The sequence below is a fragment of the Bos taurus genome, chromosome 2, assembly GCF_002263795.3.
Source record: "Bos taurus isolate L1 Dominette 01449 registration number 42190680 breed Hereford chromosome 2, ARS-UCD2.0, whole genome shotgun sequence".
In the NCBI taxonomy this organism is placed as follows: Eukaryota; Metazoa; Chordata; class Mammalia; order Artiodactyla; family Bovidae; genus Bos; species Bos taurus.
The window spans coordinates 95,934,013-95,950,028 of record NC_037329.1 but is presented as its reverse complement, the minus strand read 5'-3'; positions in this window follow the sequence as shown (position 1 = coordinate 95,950,028).

Here is a 16,016-nt window from a genome sequence, read left to right as displayed (position 1 = left end):
TGTTTAGTCACTAAGTCATGTCTGACTCTGCGACCCCATGGACTGTAGCCAACCAGGCTCCTCTATCCATGGAATTTTTCAGGCAAGAATACTGAAATGGGTTGCCATTTCCTTCTCCAGGGGATCTTCCTGACCTGAGGATCAAATTTGCATCTCCTTTGTCTTCTGCATCTTCTGCATTGGCAGCTGGATTCTTTACTACTGAGCCACCTGGGATGATATAATCATGCTCTGTAAAGATTTTTTTTTTCCATTTGATTTTAAGGTTTTTTTTTTTTTTAATATGAAATCAATACAAGCTCAGGAAAATTAAAAATTAAATAAATTAAAAATAATCCATAATTCATATTCCAGTAATCCTAACACATTAATAAACATGGTTTTAGACTTAGTTCATTTGTACCCCGTTTTAGGCCTTAGAAAACAGATGAATTTATTCAGTGAATGGTTGTGTCACATGAGTGTATGTTCCTCGGTTCTTTGTTTCGTCACAACAAAGATTTGGAGTGATGGACATTAAAGCCCCCTCAGCATGTCACAGCTCTCAGGTCTTGGATAGACCGTGTTATAGCTCTCAGGTCTCGAATGGACCATGTTATAGCTCTTAGACAAATCAGTGTTACAGCTCAGTGTTACAGCTCTATTTTATTTAGGAGATAGCAGGGAAGTCCATCTTCGAGGCGTGAGAGCACGTGGATCCAAAGACAAGAGGAGAAGAGCGCCCCAGCGCGTGGGCGAGAGAAAGAGAGAGAGAGCGCGCACACGCACTAGCTTTGGCTCCTCTTTTTATATGTTTTCCTCTCCCTGGGCCTGTCCTATGTAAATTGGGCCAGCCAGGAGTGTTGTTTGTTTTACCTGAGGTCCTCACTCTGGTCCTCGGACCTTCTTTTGTTCTATTTTTGCGGGTTTTTCCCTTCCTTGTCTTTTAGCTATCGCCATTTTGGACTCCTTTTCCCTATTCTATCTACCTAACAGTTGTATATTTGTACATAAGCACACAAGTACATATAGAATTAGTTTATATTATATTCTTTATAAAATATGGTATTCTTGCTGACTACTATGAATAACTTATTTCATTAAAAATCTTTATAAATATTCTGTAATATGGAAAGGATTTTCACCACAATCATAAAAATAATACTTTTTCACTGGGGAGACATTTTTTTAAAATATGTAACTCCAAAGGAAAACTACCTATTATCACCAAGAGAAAACCTCCATTAAGACTTCGGGTTGTGTTTTTTTTTTTTTGAGAGGAGAATATATTTTTGCTGTTTATGAATGCGTATTTAACAGAAACAAATGGAATAGACATTTTCAACCCTTGATATATTTTTGCCAAATTACTTTCCAGAAAATTTGTTTTTATTAAAATGAACAGCATTGGTGAATGAAACTGCTCATCTCACAGTATCTTTTCCAACTTCAAATACTATCTTTTAAATTCTGGGGTTAATTTTATAGTGGGGAAAAATGGTTATGAATGTGGACTTTAAAAATACTGATGGTTATGAAAATAATTGTTCATAATTGTCTCATTTTATGACACAAAACAGATTAGGTATATACAACTAAACATATTTGAGAGCTTTGTACAGCTAAACTCTAGTTTATATCATACCTATTTAGACTGTTTTAAACCAAGATAACATTGGCTTTAAAACTGTTTTGAAAACTGCATTATATTAAATGAGAATGAAAGAGTAAGAAAGTACCTGGCAAGGCAGGTACAACGGCCTCAAATAAGACTTCTGTGGAAGAGACAAAGGCATCATCTCTCTTTAATCTGTTTGTCTCTTTCTTTCCTGCCTTAATCCCCAAAGGATAGACAACTAATACACTGATATACACAGCACAATTCAAACAGTCAGATCCTACCTGCAATCAGAATTTTTAAAATGTTCTACTTGGGTATATTTTAAAGTCACTGTTGTATTTGAAGGGCTGTACATCAAAGCCACAATTCAGAGAACACTAGGATCGGAAACCTAAGTACTTTCAGAAGAAGTTTAATTTCTAGTCCACTTCCTAAGGCTCCCCAATGCTGTTGTATGTCCCCCCTTGTCTCTTTGCCCCTGAATTTTTAAAAACAAATATTTATGCCCATTAAATGTTCAACAGATCCCTGGGTCAGGAAGATCCCCTGGAGAAGGAAATGGCAACCCACTCCAGTAGTCTTGCCTGAGAAATCCCATGGACGGAGGAGCCTGGCAAGCTACAGTCCACAGAGTTGCAGAGTCAGATATGACTTAGTGACTTCCATAGCAACAACAATAAATTAAACGCCATCGCTGACCTTAATATTGTGACTGCGTCATCGGTCAAAGGGGAAGGGAAATCATATTTTCGGAATGTGCAGTGTTTGGTGTTGGCATTCAGAGTTCACAGCCCCAGGAGGGTCCTCTGTGGTACCTGAGAGAAGGCACGCCTGCCATGTGCCATCTGTGTGTAAGGCTACTCCCTGCATCTCTAGACAACTATGTGAGATAATCCTGGGAGAAGGAGCAAGAGTGAGGTGTAAACGTTTGGGTTGTACTTCGTAAACACCGAGACACGTGGGAACAAAGGCAAAATGTTGGACTCTGTTACAGCCTGTGAATGCAATACGATGCTGTCCTTAGTGTTACTATCTGAAGAGATGAAATCCCTTCATACAGAATGTATTGTCTGGTCTGTGACTGTTATTCATCAGGGATTAATGCTCTCATTGTTCTGGGGCCCTGGTGTTAAAAATGCATGATAATCGTGATAATGGAAGCACAGGATTCAAACTCCCAACATTCAAGGCCTTAATGTTGACCTAAACAACCTTTTAATCTTGATCGCTCTCCTATGCAAAGCCTTGTTTCAGGAAAACTAGTTTCTCAACATTCTCTCCCCACCTCCACGCGGTGTTAGTGCCAGTCACTCCATCTGGAACACCTCTCTTACCAACACCGTCTGGCAGTTCTGTTTGTTAATCAAGAACCATCTTCTCAAAGTCACCTCCACAACGGCTCCCTTGTTGACCTTTCTCTCTACTCTGAGGAAGGTTCTAGAGACCTTTAGTTCGTTCTCATCCTTCCTGAGTATGAACTTGTTGCAGGAAGTGGCTACTCAGCCAGTGACTACATTGGTCAGTATTGTACAGCCAGGTGTGCCTGAATGGCTTGTTCTTACTAGTTGAATATAAGTGGACACTTACAGGTGTCACTTCTGGGCTGGGTGTTTTAAGAAATATGTCTGCATGAAAAGATGTTCAACATTGCTAATTATTAGAGAAATGCAAATCAAAGCTACCATCTCACACTAGTCAGAATGGCCATCGTTTAAAAATCTACAAATGACAAACGCTAGGGAGTGTGTGGAGGAAAGGGAACCTCCCTACACTGTTGGTGGGAATGTAAGCTGGTGCAGTCACTATGAAAACAACACAATGGGAGGGGCCTAGGAAAATGAAAAATGGGCCCACTGGGTGATTCAGCAATCCCACTCCTGGGGCTATGTCTGTAAAAAACTGTAATTCAAAATGATACATACACCCCTGTGTTCATAGCAGCACTATTCACAATAGTTAAGACAAACACCCATGAAATGAAACTGTTCCTCTCACAGATGAATGGATAAAGAAAATGTGGTATGTACATACAATGAAATACTACTTAGCCATTAAAAGTACAAAATAATGCCATTTGCAGCAACATGGATGCAACTAGAGATGATCATACTAGCAAGTGTGATAGAAGTAAGTCAGAAAGAGAAAGACAAATGCTGTCTGATATCACTTACATGTGGAATCTAAAATACTGCATAAATGAACCTATTATGAAAGAGAAACAGAATCACAGGACAGAGAACAGATTGGTAGTTGCCGAGAGGTTGGGGTTGGAGAAGGCAATGGCAACCCACTCCAGTACTCTTGCCTGGAAAATCCCATGGATGGAGGAGCCTGGTAGGCTGCAGTCCATGGGGTTTCGAAGAGTCGGACACAACTGAGCAACTTCACTTTCACTTTCCATTTTCATGCATTGGAGAAGGAAATGGCAACCCACTCCAGTGTTCTTGCCTGGAGAATCCCAGGGACAGCGGGGCCTGGTGGGCTGCCATCTATGGGGTCGCACAGAGTCGGACACAACTGAAGTGACTTAGCAGCAGCAGAGAGGTTGGGGTTGGCAGATGTAAGCTTTTATATACATATTTGTAATGGATAAACAACAAAGTCCTGCTGTATAGCACAGAGAACTGTATTCAATATCCTATAATAAACCATAATGAGAAAGAATCATTTATTTATTTATAGCTGTGCTGGGTCTTTGTTGCTGTGCATGGGCAGACTTTCTCTAGCTGCGTGGCGCTGGGGCTACTCTCTAGTTGCAGTGCACGGGCCTCTCACTGTGGCTGCTTCTCTTGCAGCAGAGCACGCAGGCTTCAGTCGTTGAGAAGTTCACTGGGCTTGGTTGCACTGAGGCATGTGGGATCTTCCCAGACTGGGGATGGAACCCGTGTCTCCAGCACTGGCAGGCAGATTTTTAACCACTGGACCACAAGTCCCAGTGGAAAATAATTTTTTAAGAATTGCAGAAAAAAAAAAAAAAAAAAGAAATGTGCCTGCCTTCTTCACTCTTCCTCCTCTTAGGCAGTTTGAAGCCAAAAATTCTGGAACCCTAGAGCATGGCACCCCACTCCAGTACTCTTGCCTGGAAAATTCCATGGATGGAGGAGCCTGGTGGGCTGCAGTCCATGGGGTCGCTAAGAGTCGGACACGACTGAGCGACTTCACTTTCACTTATCACTTCCCTGCATTGGAGAAGGAAATGGCAACCCACTCCACTATTCTTGCCTGGAGAATCCTAGGGACAGCGGAGCCTGGTGGGCTGCTGTCTATGGGGTCGCGCAGAGTCGGACACGACTGAAGTGGCTTAGCAGTAGCAGTAGAGCATGGCAGGGACTCAAGAGGTACAGCCTACGCCCCTGGATCATCAGCTGAAAGACAGTTGCCTGGAATACCATCGCTGAGTTATCAAGTGAGGGTAACATTAACTTTCAGGGGGTTAAGCCACTGAAACCCAGTGTTTTCTTTCTTACAGAGCTACAGCCATTTCCCTGACTAATACAACTTGGTATATTCATTTGTGCTTGGCTCATTTCATTTCATATAGCAGGTGCTCAAAAAGTATTTGTTAAGTTGAACTGAAAATTCAGACACAAACACAAAGAGATATAAATTAGATTATACTGTTAGAAGATAGTATGAGATATCCATTGACACCAAAATGCTCTTCCAGCCCTATTTTCTGAAAAAACAAAACAAAAATCCCTCACCCAAGTCTCTTGTTTTACATGATAAGTACTCATACTTTGAGATCAGTTGTCACTTATTCTCAGCAAAGAGAAAATAAGATGTTTTGAGAATTGACAGTCACTCTCATCAGATGAAAGTGCCAAGTTTTCTTCTGGTTATAAGAACCAGATGGAATAACTGTGAACAATAATGGCAAGATGTCATTTGATTGTCATCTTTTTGATTGTCAGATACTTGGGTCAGATTTTCAAATAAGATGTAATTAGTGGAAAAGGGCCCTTGGCCAGTAGCACTTTCATTCACATTCCAATTCAACTTTCATTGTAAAATGATACTGTTATTATTGCTGGTATAATTTTTTAGGCTGAGCTAAGTTAGACAAAAAAGAGTTCTCTATTAGCTCCAAGTTCAAAATGTCATCAAAACAAGACTGGATTATCAGTCCTCCAAATCAAGCTTCAGGCTAATGCAGTGTGATTGAATTATTGCATTAGAACATCAGCATATAAAGTTTGAAGAGTAAGAGGAAGGTGATAAGGTAATCAGAAACTTGGCATAGAGAATCAGAAACTGGCTTATGGCTCTTCCTGGAATTACTCTTTAACCTCTTCTCAGAGTGCTTCCCCCCAAACCTCTCCACACCCCTGCCCCGCACCTGGCTGTGTGGCTTGTGGGATGTGATTTCCCAGACCAGGGATCCAGGAACCACACACTTACACCCCCTGCAGTGAAAGCTTGGAGTCTCAACCACTGGGCCACCAGGAAATACTCCTCAAAGTGCTTCCTCCTTTTTAAACCTCCTTCAACAATTTTGGGTTTTCCTGGTGGCTCAGATAGTAAAGAATCTGCCTGCAATGCGGATTTGATCCCTGGGTTGGGAAGATCCCCTGGAGAAGTAAATGGCAACCCACTCCAGTATTGCCTGGAGAATCCCACGGACAAAGGAGCCTGGCAGGCTACGGTCCATGGGGTCTGAGCGACTAACACTTTCACTTTCACATTTTCCACCCATTTTATTTCTCATCTATCTCAGTAAGCAAGCATCCACATGGAGCCCTAATCCTGCCTCTGTGTTCAGATACATTTTTTTAAGACCCATCTGTATTCCTGGGCTTCCCTGGTGGGTCAGCAGTAAAGAATCCACATGCAATGCAGGAAAGGCAGGGGATATAGGTTTGATCCTTGGGTCGGAAAGATCCCCTGGAGGAGGGCATGGCAACCCACTCTAGTATTCTTGCCTGGAGAACCCCATAGGGTTGCAAAGAGTCAGACATGACTGAAGTGACTTCGAATGCATCTATATTCCTAGATCATTTAATTTGCCTGGCTGGCCTATTGTATCATCAGATTATTTTCCATGAAAACATTCATGAACATGTATACATTTGTTTTTGATAATTTTTTTCCAAATATTTTTTTTGCTTTTTCCTAAAACAAAAAGCTGAACCCATACTTTCTGATAGCAAGGGGACTAACTGACTCAGACCCACTTTCAGGGACCCATTGTGCTCAATTGTGTCTGACTCTTTGTGACCCCCTGGTCTGTAGCCTGCCAGGTTCCTCTGTCCACAAGATTCTACAGGCAAAAGTACTGGAGTGGGTTGCCATTTCCTACTCCAGGGAACCCATTTGTGGTTCATAAAAATAAATGTACTGTCATGACCAGCACTTCCAAAAATGAAATAGAACAGGAAAAATATTAGAGGGTGTTATACATCAGGGCTTCCTTCATAGCTCAGTCAGTAAAGAATCTGCCTGCAATGCAGAGACCTAGCTTCCATCCCTGGGTCAGGAAGGTCCTCTGGAGAAGGAAATGGCAATCCACTCCAGTATTCTTGCCTGGAAAATCCCATAGACAAAGGAGCCTGGTGGGCTACAATCCATGGGGCCGAAAGAGTTGGACACAACTTAGTGACTAAACCACCAAACCACACATCAGTTCAATTCAGTCACTCAGTCATGTCCCACTCTTTGCAATCCCATGGACTGCAGCATGCCAGGCCATCCTGTCCATCACCAACTCCTGGAGTTTACTCAAACTCATGTCCATCAAATCGGTGATACCATCCAACCATCTCATCCTCTGTCGTCCCCTTCTCCTCTCGCCTTCAATCTTTCCCTTGAATCACATCAGGTGGCCAAAGTATTGGAGTTTCAGCTTTAACATCAGTCTGTCCAATGAATATTCAGGACTGATTTCCTTTAGGATGGACTGGTTAGATCTCCTTGCAGTCCAAGGGACTCTCAAGAGTCTTCAACATCATAGTTCAAAAGCATCAATTATTCGGCACTCAGCTTTCTTTATAGTCTAACTCTCACATCCATACATGACTACTGGAAAAACCATAGTCTTGACTAGACAGATCTCTGTTGGAAAAGTAATTTCTCTACTTTTTAATACACTGTCTAGGTTGGTCATAACTTTCCTTCCAAGGAGTAAGCATCTTTTAATTTCGTGGCTGCAATCACCATCTGCAGTGATTTTGGAGCTCAAAAAATAAAGTCTGACACTGTTTCCCCATCTATTTGCCATGAAATGATGAGACCGGATGCCATGATCTTAGTTTTCTGAATGTTGAGCTTTCAGCCAACTTTTTCAATCTCTTCTTTCACTGTCATCAAGAGGCTCTTTAGTTCTTCTTCATCTTCTGCCATAAAGGTGGTGTCATCTGCATATCTGAGGTTATTGATATTTCTCCCGGCAATCTTGATTCCAGCTTGAGCTTCTTCCAGCCCAGCGTTTCTCATGATATACTCTGCATATAAGTTAAATAAGCAGGGTGACAATATACAGTCTTGACGTACTCCTTTTCCTATTTGGAACCAGTCTGTTGTTCCATGTCCAGTTCTACCTGTTGCTTCCTGACCTGCATACAGATTTCTCAAGAGGTAGGTCAAGTGGTCTGGTATTCCCATCTCTTGAAGAATTTTCCACAGTTTGGTGTGATCCACACAGTCAAAGGCTTTGGCATAGTTTATAAAGCAGAAATAGATGTTTTTCTGGAACTCTTTTACTTTTTTGATGATCCAGTGGATGTTGGCAATTTGATCTCTGGTTCTTCTGCCTTTTCTAAAACCAGCTTGAACATCTGGAAGTTCACGGTTCATGTATTGTTGAAGCCTGGCTTGGAGAATTTTGAGTATTACTTTACTAGTGTGTGAGATGAGTGCAATTGTGCGGTAGTTTGAGCATTCTTTGGCATTGCCTTTCTTTGGGTTTGAAATGAAAACCAACCTTTTCCAGTCCTGTGGCCACTGCTGAATTTTCCAAATTTGCTGGCATGTTGAGTGCAGCACTTTCACAGCATCATCTTTTAGGATTTGAAATAGCTCAACTGGAATTCCATCACCTCCACTAGCTTTGTTCATAGTGATGCTTTCTAAGGCCCACTTGACTTCACATTCCAGGATGTCTGGCTCTAGGTGAGTGATCTCACCATCATGATTGTCTGGGTCGTGAAGATCTTTTTTGTACAGTTCTTCTGTGTATTCTTGCCACCTCTTCTTAATATCTTCTGCTTCTGTTAGATTCATACATATATGTCCTTTATTGAGCCCATCTTTGCATGAAATGTTCCCTTGGTATCTCTAATTTTCTTGAAGAGATCTCTGCTGCTGCTGCTAAGTCGCTTCAGTCGTGTCCGACTCTTAGCGACCCCATGGACTGCAGCCTACCAGGCTCCTCCACCCATGGGATTTTCCAGGCAAGAGTACTGGAGTGGGGTGCCACTGCCTTCTTTCCTATTCTATTATTCTCCTCTATTTCTTTGCACTGATCACTGAGGAAGGCTTTCTTATCTCTCCTTACTATTCTTTGGGGAATATTGATTCATGAAAATTCTATTTAATTTGCTTATATATTAGTATGGGCTTTCCAGGTGGCACTAGTGGTAAAGAACTAGCCTGCCAATGCAGGAGATGTAAGAAATTCGGATTCAATCCCTAGGGCAGGAAGATCTCCTAGAGGAGGGCTTGACAACCCACTCCAGTATTCTTGCTTGGAGAATCCAATGGACAGAGTTGCCTGGCAGGCTAGTCCACGGGGTCACAAAGAATTGGACATGACTGAAGTGAGTTTAGCAAGCATGCATATGTTGGCATGTTCTAGTAGGCAAAAGAAAATATTTCTAGTGTGAGCTGAAGTAAAAAAGTCTGAATCCCACTGATCTAGCAGATATGTTTCTGGTTATTATTGCCTTAAAATTTTAGCTACCTATTATTAGGGCTTCTTAGTGTGGAGGGAATAGGGGAAAGATCAAGATTTTAATAATTACTATTGTTCCTTAAGGTAACAATGAAAGAGAGAAAATTCCTCAATGAAGAAACAGAATCCAAACTTCAGCAAATCTTTTTACAATGAAAAACTTGAGGCTTATTTCCTAAAATATCCATCAAATTCATAAGAAAATTATCACCTTGTCCTAAAATTATAGTAAAACATTAATTTGCTTAATTATTAGCTTTAAAGGCTAATTCACTTTTTAAAAACAGCTTCATTGAGATATAATTCACATACTATAAAATTTATTCAGTTAAAGTGTATAACCCAGTAGTTTTTAGTACATTCAAAGAATTGTGCAATCATTACGACAAACTAATTTTAGAATATTTTTATCTTCACTCAAAGAAGGCTCACACCCATAGCGCTGACTCCCAGTTCCCCACCTTCCCCAGCTCTAAGAAGACACTATTCTATTTTCTGTCTCTACAGATTTGCCCATTCTGGTCATTTCATATACAATTGACTCTTGAACCATGTGGAGGTTGGAGGCACCTATGTTCCTTGCAGCAGAAAATCTATATAACTTTGCAGTCAGCCCTCCCTATATCCAAGTTTCTTCAATATTGAATTCAATCAACTGCTAATTAGGTATTACTGTAGTATGGATTTATCCAAAAAAATTCATGTGTAAGTGGACCCACACAGTTTAACTCCCTCTTGTTCAAAGGTCCACTGTAGATAGTATCATATAATACATGGAGTCACATATACACAGATTCTTACTGTCTTTCATGTTTGGCTTCTTTCACCAAGCATGTTTTCAAGGCTCATCCATGTTGTAACATGTATAAATATTGCATTCCTTTTAATGGGTGAACAATATTCCAGGTGGGATATACACATTTTCTTTATTTATCAGCTGATGGACATTTGAATTGTTTCTACATTTTGGCCATTATTGATAATGCTACTACAAATATTTTTGTACAAATTTCTGTGTAGATATATATGTTTTCACTTCTCTTGAGCATATACCTAGGAGTGGAATGATAAGTCATATAGAAACTCTATCCTTAATATTTTAGGAACTGTCAAACTGTTTTCCAAAGTCCTGCACCATTTTACATTCGTACAGTAACTTATGAGGATTCCAGTTTCTCCACATCCTCTCCAACACTTGTCATTGTGTGTATTTTTATTATAGCCATCCTAGTAGGTATGAAGTGGCATCGTATTATGGTTTTGATTTGCAATTCTCTAATGACCAGTTATATTGAGCATAGTTTCTTCTACTTATCGGCCATTTGTAATTCTTTGAATAAACCTTTATTTAAAGACTTTGCATATTTTAAACTGGGGTATCTTTTTCATTGCTAAATTGTAAGTGCTCTTGATATATTTTGAATACAATTTTCTTATCACAAATGATTTGCAAATATTTTCTCCTATGATTGTCTTTTCGCTTCTTGATGGTGTCATTAGTACAAACATTTTTAATTTTGATGAAGTCCAATTTTCTATTTTTTCTTTTATTACTTGTGCTTTTGATGGTGTATCTAAAAAAGCCACTGCCTAACCCAAGTTTAAAAAGATGTATCCCTATGTTTTCTTCTAAAATTTTTATAGTTTTAGCTCCTAAATTTTGGTCTAGGATCTATTTTGAGCTAATTTTTGTATATGCTGTAAGATAAAGATACAACTTCATTCTTTGGCATGTGAATATCCAATGGTTCTGGCACCCTTTATTGAAAGATGCCAGAACCATTGATTTGGCCCTCGAATTATGTTGGCACCCTCGCCAACAGTCTGCTTACCATAATCACAAGTGTTCATTTCTGGAATTTCAGTTCTGTTCCACTGGTCTATATGTCTCTCTTCTTGTCAGTATGACAAAGTCTTGATTACTTTAGCTTTGTTGTAAGTTTTGATATTGAGGACTGTGAGTGCTCCAAAACTGTTCTTTTTCAAGGTTGTTTCATCTATTACGGGTATCTTTGATTTTCATTTAAGTTTAGAATCAACTTGCCAATTTCTCCAGAAAGCCCAGCTGGGACTTTTGATGCGTATTGCATTGACTCTGTAGATCAGTTTGAGGACCACTGTCATCTTAATAATATTTTCTAGGTCCATCTATGTCATACAGAGTGAAGTCAGAAAGAAAACAAATATTGCATTTTAATGCCTATGTGTGGAATTTAGGGACTTCCGTCTATGGGGTCTCACAGAGTCGGACACGACTAAAGCGGCTAAAGCGACTTAGCAGCAGCAGCAGCAGCTAGTAGCGCAGAGGTAAAGAATTTGCCTGCAAAGCAGAAAATAGTATAGATGATCTTACCTGCAAAGGAGAAGTAGAGACACAGATGCAAAGAACAAATGTATGGATAGCAAGCGGGAAGAAGGGGGTTGGAGGAGTTGGGAGATTGGGATTGACCCATACACACTATTGATACCATGTATAAAATAGATGACTAATGAGAACATAGTGTATAGCACAGGGAACTCTGCTTAATTCTCTGGGTGGTGACCTGAATGGGAAAAAAGTCAAGAGGGAGGGGGCATATGTATATGTATGGCTGATTCATTTTTCCTTGCAATAGAAGCTGACACAACATGGTAAAGCAACTATACTTCAATAAAAATTAATTAAAAAATAATATTGTCTTGTGAGCCTCAAAATGGGATGTCTTTCCGTTTATTAAAGTTTCAAATTTCTTTTTTTGGCTGCGTCCTGCAGTGCGTGGAATCTTAGTTCCCCAACCAGGGATTGAAACCACACCCCCTGTGGTGGAAGCCCGGAGTCTTAACCACTGGACTGCCAGGGAAGTCCACCAGGGGAGTCCTTGTTCTTTCCTCACCTTTTTTAGACCATGGGAATTTCTTTCATGCCTGCTTATGCCCTAACTTCAACGTTTGCCTTTTTTTATTTCAGCATTAATGATGTAGAATAATTTTCCTAGAGCTGCTTCAAGAACTTAAAAAAAATCTTAAATTTGAAACTTCTATTTTAAAAAATCTCTGTTCTATTTGACCACTTCTAAGTCTGTAAAATGCAGACACATGGATTTATTCTGATGGAAGTTAGTGCATCTGCCCTCAGCTACTTCCATAATGTGACTGGCATCAGAATTATTTTTGGCCTCATAAACTGTTTTTTTTTCCTTTCTTTTTTTAATTATAGGTAACTCTAATGCTCTAGAAATTCACATATACAGCAAAACACACACCCACATCCACTGAAAAAAACCTATTTTAGCAAAGAGCTTCTCCATCCAGCTCATTCTGTTCAGCTTCTCTTTGCTCCTTCTTCAGTTCTGCAAATTCAGGTTTATATTTAGCTCCCTTTTGATTCTCCATATGCTCCTTCTAAAAACATTTCCTATTAAGGACGTTTCAACGGCTGATTTCTTGGAGAAATACTGAGTGAATGTGACCCGGAATAGGTGTGACTGAGGTTTGTCTGCTGGGGGCTTCCGGATCAAACTGTAGTCAAGGAAGCCCCTCAGGGAGAGGTCTGGCCTGCACCTCTCCCGTTTTTCCAGAACACTTACTCCTGATGACCTGAGAGGGTTAAACAGTGTGTGCAGGGTTGGTGGGGCGGTGGTCAAAGTCACCTCTGTTTGCCCATGTTTTTCACTTCATGGGGAGGGGGAGTGGGCAGAAGATGGGAAAGGTGGGGTCCCAGCACCACAGACAAGAGCAAACAATCTCCTGGCAGGGAGAGGCCAGCATGCCTACCTGCCCAGGGTCAGGTCAGACGGGGGCTTCCCAACCCAGCCAGCTCCCTGACTCCTGATGGTGGTTCTCTGACGGAGCTGACCCTGGCCCCCTGCTTTCAGAGCAACTGCTTATGCTTGGCCTGAAGGACAGGAAGGAAGAGAGGAAGGATTTAGAAGCCAGTGAGACTAGCCTTGGAGTCCCTCCATTGGCCCTTTAAAACCACTCTGGGCCTTGGTTTCCTCATCTTTAAAGACTATATAGTGCATTATTCATATCTGCTTTACTGCGTTGGTCTGGAACTGAACCTATGATATCTCTGAGGTATGTGGGTACTGCAACAAAGCAACTCACATGAATTTTTTGGTTTCCTAGTGCATATAAAAGTTATGTTTACATGACACTGGAGTCTATTAATGTGCATTAACATCGTGTCTAAAAAAATACGTACCTTAATTTTAAAATACTTTATTGCTAAAAATGATAACCATGATCAGCCTTTAGTACATTATAATATTTTGCCGGTGGAAGGTCTTGGCTCATACTGATGGCTGCTGACTGATCAGGGTGGTGGTTGCTGAAGGCTGGGGTGGCTGTGGCAATTTCTTAAAATAAGACAATGATGACAGCTGCCTCATTGATTGACCCCTCCTCTCAGGAACAATTTCTCTGTATCCTGCAGTGATGTTTGATGGCATTTTAGCCACAGTAGAGCGTCTTCCAAAATTTGAATCAATCCTCTCAAGCCCTACCACTGCTTTATCAGTCAAGTTCATGTTATGTTCTATTTTTTGTTCTTGTTGCCATTTCGACACTCTTCACAGCATCTTCACAAGGAGTTGACTTCATGTCAAGAAATCACTTTCTTTGCTCATCTGTCAGAAGCAATGCCTCATCCATTAAAGTTTTATCATGAGATTTTATTGGGTCTTCCTGGTAGTCCAGTTGGTAAAGAATCTGCCTGCAATGCAGGAGACCAGGGTTCAATTCCTGGGTGGGGAAGATCCCCTGGAGAAGGAAATGGCAGCCCACTCCAGTATTCTCTGGAAAATCCCATGGACAGAGGAGCCTGGCAGGCTACAGTCCATGGGGTCACCAAGAGTTGGACACAACTTAGCGACTACACCACCACCATGAGATTCCAGCAACTCAGTCTCATCCTCAGGCTCCACGTTTAATTCTAGTTCTCTTGCTATTTCCACCATATCTGCAGCTACTTCCTCCAGTGAAGTCTTGAACCCCTCAAAGTCATCTAGGAGGGCTGGAGTCAACTTCTTCCAAACTCATGTTCATGTTGATATCTTGACCGCTTTCTATGAATCACTAATGTCCTTCATGACATCCTTCAGAGGAATCATTATCTCTGGCCACTATAGCCTTATGAAATGTATTTCTTAAGTAAGACTTGAAAGTTGAAATGACTCCTAGATCCATGGGCTGTGGAATGAATGCTGTGTTAGCTAGCATGAAAACATCAGTAATCCCACTGTACATCCCCATCAGAGCTCTTGGGTGACCAGGTACATAATCAATGCCAGTAATATTTTGAAAGGAATCTTTTTTACTGAACAATAGACCTCAACAGTGGTCTTAAAATATTTAGTAAACCATATTGTAGACAGATGTGCCGTCGTGCAGGCTTTATTGTTCCATTTATAGAGCACAGGCAGAGTAGATTTAGTATCATTCTTATAGACCCTAGGATTTTAGAAATGGTAAATGAGCATTGGCTTCAACTTCAAGTCATCAGCTGCATTAGTCCCTAATAGAGTGTTGTTGCTGTTGAGTTGTTAAGTTGTGTCTGTCTCTTTGTGACCCCATGAACAGTAGCATGCCAGGCTTCCCTGTCCTTCACTATCCCCAGAGTTTGTTCAAACTCATGTGTATTGTGTCAATGATGCCACCCAACCATCTCATCCTCTGTTATCCCCTTCTCCCTCTGCCTTCGATTTTCTCAGCATCAGGGTCTTTTCTAATGAGTCAGCTCTTCCCATCAGGTGGTCAAAGTATTGGAGCTTTAGCTTCAGCATCAGTCCTTTCAATGAATAGTCAGGGCTGATTTCCTTTAGGATTGACTTGATATCCTTGCTGTCCAAGGGACTCTCAAGAGTCTTATCCAGCACCACAGTTCAAAAGCATCAGTTCTTCAGTGCTCAGCCTTCTTTATGGTCCAACTCTCATATCCATACATGACTACTGGAAAAACCCTAGCTTTGACTCTACCAACATTTGTCGGCAAAGCATTGTCTCTGCTTTTTAATACGCTGTCTAGGTTTATCATAGCTTTTCTTCCAAGGAGCAAGCAACCTTTAATTTTGTGGCTATGGTCACCATCTACAGTGATTTTGGAGCCCAAGAAAATAAATGAGTGTTAGCCTGTTGTTCGAAGCTCTGAAGCCAGATACTGACTTCTCTCTAGAAATGAAACATCCAGATGGCGTCTTCTTCCAATATAAGACTGTTTCATGTACACTGAAGATGTTGTGTAGCACAGCCACCTTTATTAATTGTCTAAGCTAGGTCTTTCTGGATAACTTCGACACCAGCACTTGCTGCTTCACCTTCCACTTTCATGTTCTGGCGGTGGCTTCTTTCTTAAACCTCATGAACCAACCTCTGCTAGCTTCACACTTCTCTTCTGCAGCTTCCTCACTTCTCTCAGCCTTCATAGAACTGAAGGCCAGTTAGGGTCTCGTTCTGGATCAGGCTTTGGTTTAAGGCAATGTTGTGGCTGGTTTGATCCTCTAACCAGATCACTCAAACTCTCTCACATCAGCAATAAGACTGTTTTCCTTT